At 45.5% G+C, this 19,718-nt stretch overlaps 1 long non-coding RNA gene across 1 annotated transcript; it reads right to left on the bottom strand.

Moving 5' to 3' along the window:
- Positions 1-7,707: 7,707 nt before the first annotated feature.
- LOC127338788 (uncharacterized) lies at positions 7,708-9,244 on the bottom strand. Its single transcript, XR_007874501.2, has 3 exons — positions 8,652-9,244; positions 8,441-8,576; positions 7,708-7,961 (listed from the first exon to the last, which is right to left on the bottom strand). It is a non-coding gene; the product is annotated as an uncharacterized lncRNA (long non-coding RNA).
- Between the last annotated feature and the right edge of the window lie 10,474 nt (positions 9,245-19,718).

Here is a 19,718-nt window from a genome sequence, read left to right as displayed (position 1 = left end):
TGGCCGTAAACAATAATTGGCTTTGAATATTATGAATTGGTGGGGGTATTTCATCTACATGGATGGGCAATCCTTTTCTTTAGTATTATTCTATATTTTTTCAAGGTGGAATGGAGACACTATTCAACTCATGTGTTGTTATAATATTGATTTAGACCTTAGTTCTGACAATTGTATTAAGAACATGTATTGAGGGTACTTTACGAAATAAAATCTTCTGTTGTCCGATGCAAGCTTGAACTCTATAAATCACCTAAAGTTTTTGAATATTATAAGCGTGATTGGCGTATACAATAGAGCTCTACGATCATTAAGATCCGCGACAAACACAATACGATATGAAGCATACATGTAGCTGAAAAAACAAAACAAAAGAGAATACAATCTCGCGTAGCTGACACACTGTACATAAGTCAAGCGCGATAGTACGGATCTCGACATACGTAAATAGGAGTATTTTGTACCACTATATTGCAGAACATGGGTGATAGGAAACCGACATTCTCAGCGATTCAGTCTTACAACTAACAGTACTTCAATGATCGGTCAGATGACCAGCTTGGGTTTAACATGCTTGATGCCCCAAATACGCTAGTATCATCCGCAGTAAAAGAAACTTTATCTTGTTACCAGGACATGATGCATCTTACTCAGATGCAGAGCAAAAGAACACGGGAGTTTGCCTACCTAGCCTGCAAAATAATAACCCGGCGCAAGGCAAAGCGAGATAGTATTTGAACCATAAGTTATATCCATGTTGTTATATATGTTTGAAACTTATCAGCTTTAAACCGCAAAGGCACAAGCAGGGCTTCGTTACCTGTATCTACTTTTTGCGAATGCCAAATAAATGTCAAGTAGTGAAACCACTGGCGCAAATGCCAAGAGCAAGATTGAATTTATTTGAAAATTCAATTTCAAACATTTTGTAGCCATAGCTGTATTTATATTATTTTTAGCAAATATGGTTTACTTGGACAAGAATTTTTACAGTTTTTTTTAGTCGGACAAGAATTTAGTAGGCTGGTCAACGTTCCCTCATTTTCAAAATGGAGCAAGTACATTTAAAACATTCGATGTATTGCATCAAATACACCAGTGCAAGCAACATATGGGAGAAGTGAAAACAAAAGGAGAAGATCACTCGAAAGGCCAATAGAGACCAAACGTAGGTAGTCCCGAGAGCTACATATTACGCTTATCACTGGGGCACCCCAGGGAGAGGAGAGAAAGTCAAATAGGTAAATACAAAGAACAATTATAAAAGAACAATTATAATCAACCAGATTATAAAAGAACAATTATGTACTTCGTCTATATTTCAAGCAACTGTTATAACCTATCTGCCTTAAAAAATAATACATGTATAATGCAGCAACACCATGTAGTGCACCTAACATCAAGCATGACAGTCACAATGATCATTCCCAACTGCTAATCTTCAGCGCCCTGTTCCAAATAAACAATACTCCCTTTGGTCCTATTTAATTGACTCGGATTTAGTAAAAGGTTGTACTAAATCCGAGTCAATTAAATAAGACCGGAGGGAGTAGTTATTAAGATCAGTCACGACAGTCTGAGTATTGAGAAAAGAAAAACATTCTCTTAGTAAAATTTTCACATTCTGAAAGAACAATTGACATAACATAGAGGATCAAATTAGCAAGCTCCTTAATGGCTTTCTTGACCGGTTCTTCATGAACACGTGCTGACAGAGCATCCTTCCCTGGGGAACATAGACATCAAGAGGAGTTAAAGACTGCACCACAAGGAAAAATATGGATAGTACACAACTACACGGCAAACCAAGAGCGGGGTTTCAAATATGAAGAAGGGGATTTGGTTCATTAAACATACCCGATATTAGGGATGTGTTCGCCATTCATCAGTATACCAACGAGAACCAAGTGGAGCATTAGGGATCTTCCAGTAAGTTTTATTGATCGATGATAGTAAATACCACATGGTTTTGCAATGATGATCATGTCCTGTTACTTCTGATTGTACAATGTTCTCTCCCTCAAATAAATTCATCTCATATAATGTATTATTATTAGTAGTATTTTATGTGCTTCACACAACCAGCAAAACCTACTGGATTTCAAGAATCATGTATGCACTGACCTAAACCTAAAATACAAAGGAGATGCAAATTATATCATGAGTTCATGACTACTGTAAAAACAAAAAAGTTGATATCATGTCAGTGTAGATTAGTTTTGATCATGCATCAAAACCCTAGATGACACCTTTATGTGTTGAACATAATTCATAAGAATCCATCAAATTATAAATTCGTTAACGAAGCTAAAACTTATCAAAAAAATCCTGTAATGAAACAATAATGGAAGAACAAGCGAGCATGTATATTTAGCAAATCAATTTGTTACCTCGGGTGATACATGGTCCATCTCAAAGCTATGCTTCTGAGAGATATGCAAGGCATGTTGTCTAAAAAAAAGGAGAGCACTTGATTAACGGATATATACGGAAGCTTTTTGCATCTTTGCAGATAAGAGCACTGGTAAGTCATAAATATCAGTCATCGTCCCCTGCTAAGTGGAAGAAAATTTATCAGTTGGAGCACCACAATATAATAATATCCATTCATTTCAGTTATTTGCATCAAATTAGGAATCCACACCTAAAATTACATATTTCCAACTAAAAGCTAAGAAAACAATACTCACATAAAGCAAGGATACAATGTAAAAAAAAAACTAAAACCTTGAAAACCTCATGCTAGATATGGAATGCTAATATATTTTGGAGTTCATACATTAAAGAAAATATGTACGATGGAGGAGTGATCCACTGATCCTCCTTGTGTTCCTGCCCATAGTCCTAATAAAAAGTACTGCACTACAAAACCAAATGGATCTTGACAGGAAGCAAGGAATCAAAGGACTGGAAAATCTGCAAAGAGAGAGTACTGGCCATGGCAGGGTAATATATTTTAGAAATTATCGCTATGGTCAAGAGGTACATTAATAGATGGGTTGGCCCCAGAACCGTGAGCTAAAAGCCCATCACACTTGATTTGCTTTCACTATTTTGGCTCGTTGCTTTATTCAACAACTGGAGAAATGATCCCCCAAAAAAAAAAAGCTTCCAGGGGCATAAAAAGTAGCCTATTCAATATTCCCCGACACTCGGCTTTGACTTCAATAGTCCAAGGATATACAAAACAGCGTATTCAAATTCCCTTACACTACTTTTAGACAAAATTCACAGACAGTGTGTGTGCTTAACAACCAAACGGTACAACAAGACGTTAATTTACTAAATTGCAGCAGAGAGTAGAAACTATTAATAGGAAAATATGGTTCAGATGCAACCTGCATGCCCTCGGTGGTACCGGCAGAGGTGGCTGCTGTCTCAAGATCAACCTGCAATTCAATCTTCTTATTCTTTTCCACTTCTACCAGAAGAGATGTGTAGCAGTGCAAGACCATCCAGAACCAGTAAGCAAATTAAGCATGGACAGAACCAAGTAATAATCAACCTTGTACTATTTTCAATTAAACTTGAATTAGAAAGGAAGTTTACCTCACTCAGGGATGAAACATAACGCAAATGATTAATCCAAGGTCCAGATTTTGCATCTTTGTACATTTCCATAGATTATCCATATTTGCAAACTGGTTCCGACTAAGATTAATGATTTCAACAGCAGGTAACAGTCACAACGACTCATCCATGAGTACCAGACCATTAGAAGCACAGAAATACAAAAGCCGAATCCATACAAAACAGTCCTTGATATCCATCACTCTACCCACGAATACATGCTTAAGAGCATCCTGCAGTAGTGCAAAAGTTAACTGTTATTAATCTCGTAACACTGAAACATCCTGCAGCAGTGCTTAATAAGGAGGCATAAATTACACTAATCAGTCGATTAAAGTAAAGATACATACAATGTCTCCGTCACTTTTTGGTGCAGGTGCCCCAATCATCTATAACCTAATACATAATCAACATCCAAAGATATAGCTGGAGATTCACATCCTTGAATGCGCAACAAATCTAGAATTGAAATAACATTGTGCAGTGAATTAGAAAATATATGTATGTCCAGAAGAGTAGTAGTCTTCTAATTATAACCGTATAGTTGAGGTAAACATGACCAGATGCAAAAAAAAAACAAGACATCAGCCATGTAGCTGTTTATAACTATCCTATGTACACACATGACTAATTTGTACACACTACAGCTAATTTTAAACCTATGAACAACCTATTCTTTCCCAGGCGACCATTTAAGACCTGTAGTTGACAAAAAGTAGCAAACCTCAATCTGAATTCTAGCTGGCAACAAAATATCTAGCTGTGTGAGTGATAGGGAGGTAGTACCATGAACATTGACAAATATGCATATCATCGCATACCCCCAAAAGTGGCCAACTGCACAACAAACATAATTTATTAGCTTGTGCATGACATGTACTGATTAAATTCTGAAAGCAGGTATCATACTATAATCAAGGTCCAAGAAGGATGCATTACAGGAGTGGCTTATCACCAAGTTTGAAAACAAGTACATGGGAGACATCAAGAACCTGGTAAGGCTTGGTTCTTCGTGTCGCTAAGGCAGCCAGAGTGGCTGCCAAACACGAACATCGCCTCGACTCTTACGGGAAGGTGCAGACAAGGAGTCCTGCAGAGAGGCAGCACAACACCTTGAAGGCGCAGGACCCATCTGCCACCACAGCCGACTCCCCGAGGTACAGAACATGCCGGTGTGTCCCCCCAACCAACACCAGCCGATGTCACCGACACACAAACTATCTGTTATTTTCATCAGAGATTACCGCCCACATCATTATCTTCATTTTGGGGAGAAATGTTCTAAATAAATAATATCATATTTGACTGAACTTGAGAAAACCTAAAAAAATTCATTAACAACGGCCTAAGACCATAATAATCAGCAAATTTAAACACCCGACATGATGGAAATGAGTCACTTTACCTTGACTGTCACAGTCACCACAACCATTATAATTCAGTCAATGAGAAGTTGAGAATCCAAGTTTATCCATGAATGTCTGCACTAAATAATGGTACTATATTGGGATTGAGAATGTCTGCAATTAAGTGATGGATTGTTTTACCACAGAAGCAAAAGCTTCAAGTGCGGGAGATCGAAGGTGATAATCTGAAAATAATCTTCCAGAATTTATATATACGCATGCCTCCACGTAAAAGTTCAAGCCAGTTTTCAGAAGAACGAATTTCTATGATCAAAAAATTCCTCCTGTACATGGTCATATAAAATAACAATAATTATGCCTAGCTAGAATAGATATCTAACAAATTCACCAGAGAAAGTTTATGCTACCATTTTTCAATGGAGAGATAAACTAAAATATAAAATATAGATAGCGACAAAATAGGCTAGCAGTTTCCAATGCTGACATAAACTAAATGCAAAAAATAGAATGACAAATTCACTCAAAGTAGAAAATGAATCTTAGTCTGAGCAAGGCAATACATATTGCAGACCAAGATTAATTTATCAATAGACATAAAGAGAGGTGAGATGGGGATAAGTGAGTAAACCTGTACTACTACACCCAGAATTAGCAAAGGAAATGACATCCTAAGAAAAAAGAACAAAATCACAAAGTGCGAGTATGAATCTGCAGCTCTTGACGAACAAAAAATCAAGATATTTAAAAATGGAAAGATGACCATCTGTACTATATATACTGTATATTTAAAACTGCACATATTCACATTAATTAGTTGTATTATATGTTCACGCTTGAGTAAAACTATGAAGGACAAGAGTCAAGAACCTCTGTATTATATGCTTACTTTTTGAAGATGTCCAGAAGCTGAAATTCAGGGAAGAGAAAATGACTGAAGTTGGACCCTGGAGCTTTCGATGTATAAAGACATCATATGCACACATTTAACTTCCACTAAGGGTTACGAATCATGCAAACTATTTAGTTATTAAACAATCTTCTGTTTAATTGCATGGAGTCCCCATTAAAACAAGTTTAGGTTAACATATAGTTAGAATCAAACACATTTTGATGGAGGAACAATTAGTTTTTCCATGGAGAGAACAAATCAAAGCTGGCAAAGAATTAAAAGAATGATAAAGTACCAGCCTATGCAAAAGTATGCATTCTGGGTTTTGTATAAACATTAAGCAGGTATCATCCATTCTCTAAAATTGAAAAAAAACTTCCATGAGTATAAAAAGTATCATGCCACTATAAATTAGAAGATGTATCTTATCTGGTCTGGAACATGCTCGAAAAATACAAAGTTTGTACCTAGCAGAACATGCGAATAGATGAGTTCGGAAAGTCGGAATACAGAGTTAAGTATGATTGTAGTTCACAAACCTCACCAACAAAATGGACCTTGACACGAGGCGATGATTTCGCGATGTGGTCTTGGCAACAACCAGTAGGACCTCAAAGATGAAGAATTTCTAACCAATTATCCGTACAAGCTCGTGGTCTCTGGTCTGCAGTCACCTTCTTCAGCTGCATAACATAAAAGGAGAATGGAAAAATTGACATCTTCTGTCTATGCCAAAAATTTATATAACAAATGATGCAAATACAGAGTTGGAATCAACACCTTGTTTAGGATCTCCTATTTCTTGTAATGACTGCATTGGCGTCTGCTCGCGGCGCAATTGACTCGTCTCTGCTTCCAGCTGCTGGATTATGGGCTTGCCCATACGTTCTCCAATATCTGGTCTATACACAATCAGGCATCACCTTGATTATTGGAGTATATTAAAAAACAAAGTAACCTCTGGAACTAATTGCACTTTTGATTGTACGATGAGGCATTCAACAACCTAACAATAGCTGAATAAGCAATAACCAGACTAAATTATCATGTTTGCCAAGAGCAAGCAAAAGCTCACCAGGGGACAGGAAGAAGACGGGAATGCAAGGACCTGAGACGGTGAAGGAGGCCATCATCGTCCTGCAGCAGCAGAACCACAGATTTTTTTTTATCATAGAACATAAAAATAGATAACTGAAAACTATTTAATTTTAAGCACCATATTTCATAATTTTTTTCGAGATATTGTACACCACATAATTGTGGGTTCACAACACAAATCAGGAGGTCTCCAAATATCCGCAGTGCAACTACCAAAAATCTGCGAGTTCAGATTTCCATATACTTTATTTTACACTGCTAGATCTCTGAAATATTGTAACAAGTCAACGACCATACTGAATACAACCAAAGATCCAATTAGCATATTAGCATGACTCAAAATATCTGAAAATCGTATTAGAATGGCAATAACACAATATAATACATATTAGCACAAGCCAACAGGAAATTTATAAACTATATATATATATATATATATATATATATATATGGCAATAACACAATATAATACATATTAGCACAAGCCAACATGAAATTTATAAACTATATATATATATATATATATATATATATATATAACCACACAATAACCTTTTGAATGCTAGGTATCCAGTTCCCACTTACCATGAGTGAGTTCCATGGTCAGTGTGCATGCAGAGTCCCATCAAGCAAGATATGATGTAGCAAAACATGGTTCCTACTGGTAAGATCAAATGAATTAATTAGCACCAACAAGCCACCACATAAAAATTGGTTCCAGATGATTGCCAAAACTATTAGCTAAAGTCAAAGTCTTTAATTACCTGCAGAGATTACAAAGAAACCAAACACATATTGTTCTTGAAGTTCCCTGAGATTGAAGGCAATGTGGAAGCGGGTAAACTGGAGGGAATGAGAGGCAGCCGACGACTCCGTACAGGGCATGGCGGAGTAGAGAGGTGATGGCAGTGCTGCATAACGCAGCGACAACGACGACACGGGGTGGCAATGTGGTCATTAAGGATTAGGAGCAGCAGCTGTTGAGAGCTCGACCATGAAACCATGAAGAGGCCCTCTGCGCAAATCTTCTCAGATTCCTATAAAATGAATTGTTAGGAACATAGGAGTTGAGATACATTATCAAGGTAATTATAGATTACCCTTAATTCACCGCTATTGATATTTACATTATCATTTCTTTAGAAATGCAATATTGTATTCCTTTTTCCTATAATTGTATAAATGAACTTGAAACATCAGTACACAAGAATCAAGAATAAAGTTTGCACGACCAAGAAAATTGGTACATTTGCAGAATTTCAGCCAACAAAGTTGTCTCCAAGTTGATAAGCCAATATGATGGTATAACTATTATTGTTCTTCTCTGAATAAAATTACAGAAGGTTACCACCTTCAAACGTATATAAACCTACTCCCTGATTAGTAGCATCCATCTGCATGATTTATTATGAAATCAGAAATATAGATGAGGATAAAGGAAAAGAATACCAAGCAAGACGAGTGTAAACACGAGATCAGAAGAGAAAGAAGGGGCAGTTTTTGACAGACTATATACCTAGGCGATGTGGAGCACCAGAATTGCAATCAATTGAATCGTTTCCGGCCGGCCGCACTGCTCTTCCTCCCCCAGGCGTTTGCACTTTTCCACTCTCTTCTCCCTCGTGGTGCTGCTCGCCATGACCTCTGTGCTGCTGAACCTCCAAGCAAGAAACATAAGAAACTTCGCAGTATAGCAGTATAGGAAGGCACATGTCAACAAATCGTACCACGCTGAGGAGGTGCCAGAATACTCGCCCTGGCCGACGACCCGCAGCTTCCGCTCCTCTTCGACTGCTTCGGCCGACCGGATCCTGACTGACGACGAGCAAGATCCGTGAGGTCGAGGTGGCGCCATGGAAGAAGGATTGAAGGCTTCATCTCGCTGCCTCCCGATCTGTTGCCTCCTCGCCCAAACAACATGGCTGGGCCGTCATCGTCGGGTGCAGAGGCATGGAAGGATGAGGTGGGGATCTCGATCCCCGCCAGGCGTGGAGGTGGTGGCGACCGGAGATCGCGAGCCTCGCCGCCGTTGCTTCATCCGGTCTCCCCCGCGCCAGTTCGAGCGGATGTCCCGCACCAAGGACCGCCGACGCATCCTCCTCTCCTGAGGCAGCCGCTGCCGTTGTGCCCGCATACGCGGCCGGGAGAGTGAGACGGCGCGAGCTCGACCTCTGAGCCGGTCTCCTCGCCGCCCGCGCCGCTAGCCTCCTCCGGGAAGCCGCCCGCGCCCGCCGCTCACCCTCCGCGACCAGCAAAGTGGGAGAGAAACGAGAGGAGGCGGCGGGGGGAGGAGGAGAGGAGGCGGCGGCTGATTGGGGGAGTAGGCGGATTGGGGGACGAGAGGTGGTCTGGAACCAATCGTGGTAGTCTAGGTTTTCACTGTATCGGAAAAAACGAGCAACGCGAATCATTTGCCCTCTTCTCTTAGCCACGGGACCCCATTCACAAGAGGGCCCAACCGTCATAGACTCATCCAAAGAAGCAACTGGTGAGAAAAAATTCACCACATCGGACGGCTGAGGAAGAAAGTGGGAGGTGGGCTTCACAAACGTGCGACCAGGATCAATGTGCCCCTCTCAGATGGCCTGGTTGACCGAGTGGTCTTTGAACATTTATAGGAGAAATGCTCGCGTTGAAGGACATGTTCAATCGCACCGCAAAATTTGTTGGTCCAAGAGCATCTCTAACAGATTCTTCAAACCGTAAACCTTAAATCCGCTTATCTAGATCACCCCAAACACGTTTTGGAGGTGAAAAACGGCCGCGCAGTTGCTATTATGCGAGCCGCGTTTGCGGCATCTGGACTGCGCATCCCTTTTTTCGGCCCACAACCAAAACCGCAAACGTGGGATTTATCCAAATTATTCGATAATTCTCAAATGCAGCAACATAATAATGCAAAATAGATTGTTCAAAGTACTGAATCGTACATGAAACACGACACCAGAAGAAGATCGAACATCACATCAAGGTTAGGTCTTCGAATTCGGAGTAGTTGCCGGTTCAGATCGCTCTCCCCTTAGCCTTGGCCACCGCCCCATCGAACGCCCCCTCCTCGATCTCTTCCAAGTCATCTTCTTCCTCGCCGCCGGCGTCTTCTTCCTCAAACTCCTCCCCGTCGAGCCCCTCCTACAATCCGTCGTTGTAGTCACCGTAGTCCGCAAGCGGTGGCATGTCGATGTCCACGGCAGCATCGTTGAGCATGTCAACAAACGACTCCGGCGCGTCATCAACCGCGGGACTTTCATCGACCACCTTGCGCACATCGGTCGGCTCCGTCGGTGTAGGCACCAACGCCGCTGTCAAGGCAGTCAGCGACGCCATCTTTGCCGACAGAGGCTTTTCGTAGCCTTCTTTGGAGCCGCCTTCTTCGGTGCCGGCGCCGCGACCGCCACCTTGCTGCTCGGCCGCTTCACCCGCTTGGCCGGGACGGCAGAGGCAACTGCAGCGGGGAGCGCCGGGCCAGCGGGAGGCGCGGGGACGACGTGCTACCCCATTCGCTTCCGCTTTTCGGCAGCTGCAGCAGCAAGAGGTGCGGCGACCAAGGCGCCTTCGGTGGTGGCTTCCGCGGCGGCGCTGGATCCAGATACGGTCGCTGCAGCTGGCCCGGAGCGGGGGAGGGACGACTGCGTCCTTGTCGGGGCGGACGCGAGGGCTCCGGTGGCCCGAGATGGGTGGGGCGGCGGAATCGGGAGCGGCGGGTGGAGCGGAAGCGGGAAAGGGAGGAGCTGAAACTTCCTTCGCGCCAAGGGGGAGACGGATGGAGGCCGACCTCACACATCCCCTTCGATCCGGGAACTTGGGTGTCGCGTGGCGCGAATCGGGGCGGCTCGGGTTTTTTTTTTTGTGGAAATGGGGTCCGATAATGGTACCTTTTTTGCCCTCCGAACCGAAAATCGGCGGTTATTATGCGGATGGGGGTCGGATAGGGGATCTGCTAGAGATGCTTTAAAGTTGGATGAATCCTCTTCTCTTTTGAATTGACACTTGGACGCAATCACTATGAATTTTGAAGGCGACGGCCTCCAGTGCAGCTTTGGAGGCGGCAACATACGAGCTCGCCCCGGAAGCGACTTCCATGTTTTGTGTGGGAGCCATCACACCATATTATGCATCTTCCTGCGGCGCCTCGGTGATTCCATCACGGTGCCGACCACCATCACAGCTGTTGTAGCGCTCGCGATCGCCGCGCCCACCACAATTGTCATCGTGCGGCGCACGCCGCGAGTTCCGTGAGATGCTATGGCGCAACGTCTCGCGTCAACCCAGGGACATGTCTCTACCTCCGCGCTCGTCACGGTCATTGTCATCGCACAATCGTCGTCTTTGCGCTTGCGCCGCAGCGAGTCACGCACTCACGCCTCCTAGCTTGCTGCTCCGAGCCATCTACTACGCCACGCTCGTAGGGGAGCGTGTACAGAGCGGAGGATTGTCATTGATGTCGACGGAGAAGAAGTCCTTAGCCTGAGAGAGATGGATGATGATGTGGTAGCGCAGTCCACGGAACCTGCCCGCGACCACCTTCGACCATGACATTGTGGGCAGGCAGGGTGACCCTCTTAATCTTGGAGGTGGCGCTGGGATTCTCGGCCCACTTAGCTAGACCCAGATCAAAGCAGTGCTCTTCTTCTTGAGGGATCGAGCCTTGATGTAGTCGAGCGACCACTAGTGGAAAACAGGGCTTTCGTGGGAGCCTTTTGTCGCGGGCGTGCCTGCACCCGCGACAAATGGCCTGGCCACGTCGCCCCGAAACCATTTGGAGCGAGCCGGGCCTTTTATCGTGCCCTTTTGTCGTGGGCCGTATCACAACCCGCGACAAAAGGGGTCTGTGCTCTGGCGCCTCCCGCCAGCACCCCTTTTGTCGCGGGTCGTAATACGGCCCGCGACAAAAGGTCCATTTCTATATATACACGCAGCCAGCCCCCCCCACCTCCCCCTACATTTTTTTCCTTGGTGGTGAAAGGTGGAGGTGTACGCTAGCTCATTTTTTCTTGATGTGCACAAGAGGTGTTTGATGGAATGCTTGTGAGGGATGCCACTTGATTTTATTTGATAATATTTCTCCTCTTTTTGATCCTAAAAGGTTAGCAACTATTTTCTCGTATATACATAGTCCGTACAATACTAATTTTAGCAAGGTGATTGCATCTGATACACTTATGATGCAGATGAGTCATCCATGGATGTACGGTAACCGATGTGCTCCCGCTTTCAGAGAGGGCGTGAATTCTTTCCTGCTTGTGGCCGAGGCCAACAAGTCGAAGCAAGGTTTTATGTGTTGTCCATGTCTGAAATGTAAGAATGAGAAGGATTACTCTTGCTCAAGAGACATTAAGAGCCACCTGCTTCGGTTTGGATTCATGTCCAGCTATAATGTTTGGACCAAGCACGAAGAAGAAGGGGTTATGATGGAAGACGGCGATGAAGAAGAAGATAACGATGACCAGTACCGATCTATGTTCTCTGAATGCGATGATACCGCAATGGACGACAATGAAGAAGAAGGAGGTGAAGAACAGGCATCAGATGATCCTGTTGATGATGATCTTCGTTGGGCCATTTCTGATGCAAGAAGAGACTGTGCCACGGATAAGGAGAGGTTGCAGTTCGACAAGATGTTAGAGGACCACCACAAATTGTTGTACCCAGGTTGTGAAGATGGACATAGAAAGCTGGGTAGCATATTGGAATTGCTGAAATGGAAGGCAGAGGTCGGTGTGACTGACTCGGGATTTGAGAAATTGATGATAATATTAAAGAAGCTGTTTCCAAGAAATAACGAATTGCCCGTCAGTACATATGAAGCAAAGAAGCTTGTCTGCCCTCTAGGATTAGATGTGCAGAAGATACATGCATGCATTAATGACTGTATCCTCTACCGCGGTGAGAAGTACGAGAATTTGAATAAATGTCCGATATGCGGTGCATTGCGGTATAAGATCAGAAAAGATGACCCTGGTGATGTTGAGGGCGAGCCACCCAGGAAGAGGGTTCCTGCGAAGGTGATGTGGTATGCTCCCATAATACCACTGTTAAAATGTTTGTTCAGAAACAAAGAGCATGCCAAGTTGTTGCGATGGCACATGGAAGAACGTAAGAAAGACGCGATGTTGAGGCACCCCGCTGATGGTCGGAAGTGGAGAAACATCGGGAGAGAGTTCCCGGATTTTGTAGGTGAGGCAAGGAACTTATACTTTGGTCTAAGTACAGATGGCATGAATCCCTTTGGGGAGCAGAGCTGCAGTCACAGCACCTGGCCCGTGACTCTATGTATCTACAACCTTCCTCCTTGGTTGTGCATGAAGCGGAAGTTCATTATGATGCCAGTGCTTATCCAAGGTCCAAAGCAACCGGGCAACGACATTGATGTGTACCTAAGGCCATTAGTCGATTAACTTTTGGAGTTGTGGGCCAAACCAGGTGTACGTGTGTGGGATGAGCACACCGAGCAAGAATTTGACCTACGAGCATTGCTATTCGTAACCATCAATGATTGGCCCGCTCTTAGTAACATTTCAGGACAGACGAACAAAGGATACAATGCATGCACACACTGTTTAGATGAGACTGAAAGTAAATATTTGGAAAAAAGCAGAAAAGTTGTGTACCCGTTCAATCGTCGTTTCCTTCCGCGCAAGCATCCCTTAAGGAAAAAAGGCAAGCATTTCGATGGCGAGGCAGACCGCCGTCCGAAGCCTATCCCCCGTAGTAGTGCTGATATATTTGACATGGTCAAGGATTTAAATGTTATCTTTGGAAAGGGTCCAGGCAGTCGACCTGTTCCGAAAGACGCTGACGGACACGCGCCCATGTGGAAGAAAAAATCAATTTTTTGGGAGCTAGAATATTGGAAAGTCCTGGAAGTCCGCTCTGCAATTGACGTGATGCACCTGACCAAGAATCTTTGTGTGAATATTCTAGGTTTTCTGGGCGTGTATGGAAAGACAAAAGATACACCAGAAGCACAGGAGGACCAGGAACGTCATAAAGGACGAAACGGCAATCATCCAGGGCAGTTTATAGGGCCTGCCAGCTACGCTCTTACCAAACAAGAGAAGGAGATCTTTTTTGAAGCCCTATTTAGTATCAAGGTTCCGTCTGGTTTCTCGTCGAATATAAAGGGGATAGTAAATATGAAGGAGAAAAAATTCCAGAACCTGAAGTCCCATGACTGTCACGTGCTTATGACACAATTGCTTCCGGTTGCATTGAGGGGACTTCTACCAGAAAATGTTCGACTAGCCATTGTGAAGATATGTGCATTCCTCAACGCAATTTCTCAGAAGGTAATGGATCCAGAAACTTTGTCAGGATTACAGGAAGATGTGGTCAAATGTCTTGTCAGCTTCGAGTTGTTGTTCCCACCATCATTCTTCAATATTATGACGCACCTCCTCGTTCACCTAGTTGAACAGATTAGAATTCTCGGTCCTGTATTTCTACACAATATGTTCCCCTTCGAGAGGTTCATGGGAGTCTTAAAGAAATATGTTCATAACCGAGCTAGGCCGGAAGGAAGTATCTCAAAGGGCTACGGAACTGAGGAGGTCATTGAGTTTTGTGTTGACTTTCTTCCTGACCTTAAGCCGATTGGTGTTCCTGAATCTCGGTATGAGGGGAGGCTGACTGGAAAAGGCACACTAGGAAGGAAAGCAACGGTGTGCAGGGACAAGATTTCTTTCAATCAAGCACACTACACAGCTCTATACAATTCCATCTTGGTGGCTCCGTACATCGAGAAACATAAGAATGCTTTACGAGAAATAAACCCGGGCCAGCCCGAGTCCTTGATTACACGTCAACACATGAATACCTTCGGCAGTTGGTTGCAAAGACATCTCATTAATGACCCATCTGTTGTGGAGCAGCTGTTCTTGTTGGCCAGGTTACCATCTTCAAACATATGTACATTCCAAGGGTACGAGATAAATGGGAATACATTTTACACGATCGACCAAGATAAAAAGAGCACCAACCGAAACAGCGGTGTCTGCTTCGATGCAAAAGACGAGAATGGGCAGACCACCACATATTATGGATACATAGAGGAGATATGGGAACTTGACTATGGTCCCACTTTTAAGGTCCCTTTGTTTCGGTGCAAATGGGTGAAGCTCAGCGGTATACATATTGACGATAAGTACGGTATGATAACAGTGGATCCCAACAATCTTGCTTACCTGGACGAGCCATTTGTCCTAGCCAGCGAGGTGGCTCAAGTTTTCTACGTGAAGGACATGTCTAGCAAATCAAGAAAAAGAAATCAACAAAAGAATACATCAACCGAGGAGCCAAAGCGCCACATAGTTCTTTCGGGGAAAAGAAACATCGTGGGAGTGGATGACAAGACAGACATGTCAGAAGATTATAATAAGTTTAAAGAAATTCCGCCCTTCACGGTGAAAATTGACCCAAGCATCTTACTAAATGATGAAGATTCTCCATGGCTACGGCATAGAAGATCACAACACTAGATGGCGATGTAATAATGTATTCTTCATATATAGTTCGCAAGACACAATCTCTACATTTATGTAATAATGAGAACCCTTTCCCCTTCGAGAGGTTCATGGGAGTCTTTCACGGGCTTGCAGGGAAATTTTTCCGAGGAGCAGCTTCCGAAGATGCCGTAGGGCGTGTGCACCAACGACATCTTCGAGAAGCTGCGCCACGGGAGATTTCCCAACCCTTTCCTTCATCCATGGGAATGAAACTGTGCTTGGCTTGTTGATCTGCTTGGCAAGGCGTATCGATGCTCCTTTTATAGGCACGGCACCGCTTCTACTTTGTCTTGTTCCTTCGACAGGACGTTGTGCGCTACATGCTTTATCTCATCGAGCAGTGCGTCCACCCACGCGTCCTTATCCTACCGACAGCTTTAGTCCCGGTTGCAGCCACCAACCGTGACAAAAGGTTACCCGCACATCATCCCCCCGGATAAGGCCATCCTAGATAAGCCTCCCCCAGTCTTTTGTCCCGGTTTGAGCCTCCACCCGGGATGAAAGTTTCGCGCGCCACTTCGTTCCCGCCTATTTTCTTCCCGCATTCCCGCCATTTTTCCACTATATATATATGTAGGCTTGGACTCATATCTGCAAACCTCAGCACTCTCTCCCATGGCTTCCATCGTATGTCTAACACCCCGGGAGGCGGAGGCGCTTTGCGCCTCGAACTACCCCTGCCCGCCCGGCTACCGCGTCCCGACCGGCTGGCGGTGGCGCGAGGAACTCCGCCTCCTCTAGCGATTCAACATCCGGGAAGTTCATGTCGTGCCCTGGCCGCCGAAAGCGCCACGCCGCCGCGTCGTAAGCGCGCGCCGCCAGCTCCGGCGTGTTGTACGTGCCGAGGGTGAGGCGGAAGCCACCGGCGCGTATCTCGGTGGTGAACCTACCGCTCGGACGCACTCGAACGCCACGGAAACCGGACGCCCCTCGACGACGTGGAGGCATCCCGGAGATGAATGAGCGGAGGCGATGGCGACGTGTGGTTGCGCCCGCACTCGTCGCTCTATATAGCGCATGCGTGGCATGGCACGTGTTAGCGGTGGCTACACGTCGCACGCCGGCATCGGCGGGGCGAGGCACGTGGAAGCGGTGGCGACACGTCGCACGACGGCGTCGACGGGACGCGACACGTGGCACGGGGACGCGACATGTGTGGCACGGCGGCACGTGGAATAGGTATATGGATGTCATATTCATGTTCATTAGCTTTTTCTGATCAATATTCATATATAAAACATTTGTATTTGAGTTACCATTCAAAAGTTATTGAAATAATAGTTTTATTAATTTAAAATAGAAAAAAGAAAAGGGGTGAAGAGGGTGAGATGAGCTGATCCGTGGCACAGACCATCCAACGGCTCTAGGCCGTTGGATTCAAACGGCCAGAGCCGTTGGATGGGCTGTGCCACGGATCAGCTCCTACCCCCTTTTGTCGCGGGTCGAGCCACGGCCCGCGATAAAAGGCCCCCCCTTTTATCGCGGGTGGTGGCACGACCCGCGATAAAAGGGGGGCCTTTTATCACGGGTCGTGCCACCACCCGCGACAAAAGGGGTTAGGTATAAATACCTAACCCCGCGGGCGGAGCCCCCACCCGCGACACCCGGAGGCCATTTCCCTTAGCGAAATTGCGCCGCCAGGCTGCCCAATTTCACCGCCGCCGCCGGCCATCTTCCTCGCCTCCGGCCGCCGCCTCTTCGCCTCCCTCTGCGCCGCGCGCCTCCGCGGTAGTCCTCTGCGCGCGCCGCCGTCGCGCGCGCCTCCCTCTGCCGCGCGCCTTCGCGGTAGCCCTCGGCCGCGCCACCTCCCTCTGCCGCGCGCGCCGCCTCCTCGGCCGCGCCGTCCTCGATCCGCCGCGCCGCCGCGCCGCCTCCCTCGGCCGCGCCACCTCCCTCTGCCGCGCGTGCCGCCCTCGGCCGCGCCGCTGCCCGGCCATCTGCGAGGTAGCCGCCGTCGGGCTCCCCTTGCCATTTTTTTTTTTACTTTTTTGTAATATTGTTAGTTAATTAGTTAATTAAGTTAGCTAGTTTAAATTTAGTATATGTATAGTTAGTTATTTTAAATTTTGTATTAGTTTTTTGTAAGTTTTCTATGTATTAGTCAAAATTTGTATTAGTAAATTGCTAGTTTAAATTTAGTGTTAGTTAGTTAGTATAAATTTTGTTGTATAAATTTTGTTGTATAAATTTTGTAGTTAGATAATTAGTAGTTTAATTTTTTTGTAAGTATTTTAGTATATAGACATTTTAGTATGTTAGTTTAAATTTTGTTGTACAAATTTTGTAGTTAGATAATTAGTTAGTTCAAATTTTGTTGTAATTAGTTAGTTTAATTTTTTTGTAAAAAATTTGTAGTTTAAATTTTGTTGTAACCGCCGACATCCCTCTCGCAAACACCCGCGAGACCCCTCTCGCAAACAACCGACGTCAACTCCCTCCCCCCTGGAAAAAACCCGTCGCCGACACCCTCCCCCTCTCGCAAACACGCGCCCTTTCCCTCTCGCAAACACGCGCCGACACCCCTCTCCCTCTCGCAAACACGCACACTCTCCCTCTCGCAAACACGCGCCGACACCCCTCTCCCTCTCGCAAACACGCGCACTCTCCCTCTCGCAAACACGCGCCGACACCCCTCTCCCTCTCGCAAACACGCACCGCCGAGACCCTCTCCCTCTCGCAAACACGCGTCGCCGACACCCTCTCCCTCTCGCAAACACGTGAGCATTGTCGAGATCCTCTACCTGACGCGCCCTCTTCTCCCTGCTCCACGCTGAGACTTCCCCTCCTTGAGCCTACCCCATCTCTGGTTAGGGTTAGGGTTTGCTTAGTGTTTGATTAGGGTTAGGGTTAGAACATGTACTAATCGATTTAATTTTTTGCAGAAACAATGGATCGATTCGAACGGGACTTGGAACAGGAAGACATTTTCGAGAACATAATCCGCGATGGTGATGGAGAAGCCGGCGGCTCCGGTGATGGAGAAGCCGACGGCTCCGGTGATCATGGAGAAGTCGGCGGCTCCGGTGATGGAGAAGCCGACGGCTCCGGTGATGGAGAAGCCGACGGCTCCGGTAATGACGAGGTATACGATCAGTTGAGGCATTAATGGAATTCTATATGTACATATGTATATAAATTAACTGATTTTTATTCTCTTAGGCCTCCGAAGATAAGTTGGACAAACGAGGCCCGGCAAAGAGACTGGGCAAAAAAGACCACTTCAACATTGAAGCTATATCACCGGAAGGCCAACCTGTGGCACCCGCGAGTGTCAGAGTGACATTTAAGAATCAGTGCGGAGTTGTGGTTAGAGATCATATCCCGATCACTGTTAGAGAATGGAACAAGACCAAGAATGTGTCCGAAGATCAGGTTGCCGATAGGTACAAGAACACACTTTTTGACGACCTCATGTCACATTTCACTTTGCCAAATTTGGGATCGGACTCTGAGAATGCCAAGCAGAGGGCACTAGTGAAGAAATGGGCTCTTAAGAAGATGGGGGAACTTTTCCGAGCGTATAAGAACCGGTTATGGAAAGCTTATAAGGCCGAGAAGAAGCCTCCAGTATTCGAAAACTACCTAGCGAAGCAGGAGCATAATTGGGAAGATTTTGTGAAGTACAAAGAATCAGAGGAGGCTGTGAACCTGTCCAAGAAAAACAAGAAGAATGCAAGCGAGAAGAAATATCACCATCATACGGGGCGAGGGGGCTACGAAGTAGCCATGCCTAAGTGGGATGCACAAGAGGCTGAGATGGAGCGGAAGGGGATCACTCCAGAACCCACGCGAGAAGGATGGGACATTAGGGCTCGAAATTGGTTCCTCGCGCATGGCTGTGAGTATGATATGAAGACAGGGAACATTGTTGAAAGTGACAGCAGGGTTAGGGTACCCAGGGAAGAATGGATTAAAGTGACGACAGAAATAAAGGCGGGAAAACTAAAGTTTGCTCCCGATAGAGAGAAAGACTTACTGACGCTTGTCCTCGGTAATCCTGAGAAGGGAGGACGAACAAGAGGCTTCGGCCCTAGTGTTCCGTGGTCGCTTGGGTTTCCGGCCGACGCGGAGACTTATAGAAGCCGAGCGAGAGCTAAAAAACGCGAGCTGGAGGTGCAGAATGACCGGATGGCCGAGTTCCAACGCCAACTTGACCAGCAGCAGCGGGAGATAAATGAACTAAAAGGACAGCGCCAGCCAGATAATACCGCTGGCATATCTCAGCAATGAGACAGCAGCGTGGCCGACTCGGAGGCCCCTACTACACGGATGATAGATGGTGGTCCTGGCGAC

The sequence above is a fragment of the Lolium perenne genome, chromosome 3 (assembly GCF_019359855.2).
Source record: "Lolium perenne isolate Kyuss_39 chromosome 3, Kyuss_2.0, whole genome shotgun sequence".
In the NCBI taxonomy this organism is placed as follows: Eukaryota; Viridiplantae; Streptophyta; class Magnoliopsida; order Poales; family Poaceae; genus Lolium; species Lolium perenne.
The sequence above is the reverse complement of the archived record's forward strand: the minus strand, read 5'-3'. Positions and strand labels throughout refer to the sequence as shown.